Here is a 202-nt window from a genome sequence, read left to right on the forward strand (position 1 = left end):
TTTATTGTATTTTACACAAGGAGGATACATTAACCATCGACTTAATCAGCCCCAGACAATGGCAAGCCCCTTCTAGACCCCACAGCCAAACCCTAATGCAGACATCTTCAGTCCTGTTAGAAGTCACATCCCAGATATGAATGTCAGTAATTGGAGTGATCCACTACGAAGGAAGACCACAGGAATTCGATGAGAAGGCACC

Source organism: Limulus polyphemus, unplaced genomic scaffold (genome assembly GCF_000517525.1).
Source record: "Limulus polyphemus unplaced genomic scaffold, Limulus_polyphemus-2.1.2 Scaffold15, whole genome shotgun sequence".
In the NCBI taxonomy this organism is placed as follows: domain Eukaryota; kingdom Metazoa; phylum Arthropoda; class Merostomata; order Xiphosura; family Limulidae; genus Limulus; species Limulus polyphemus.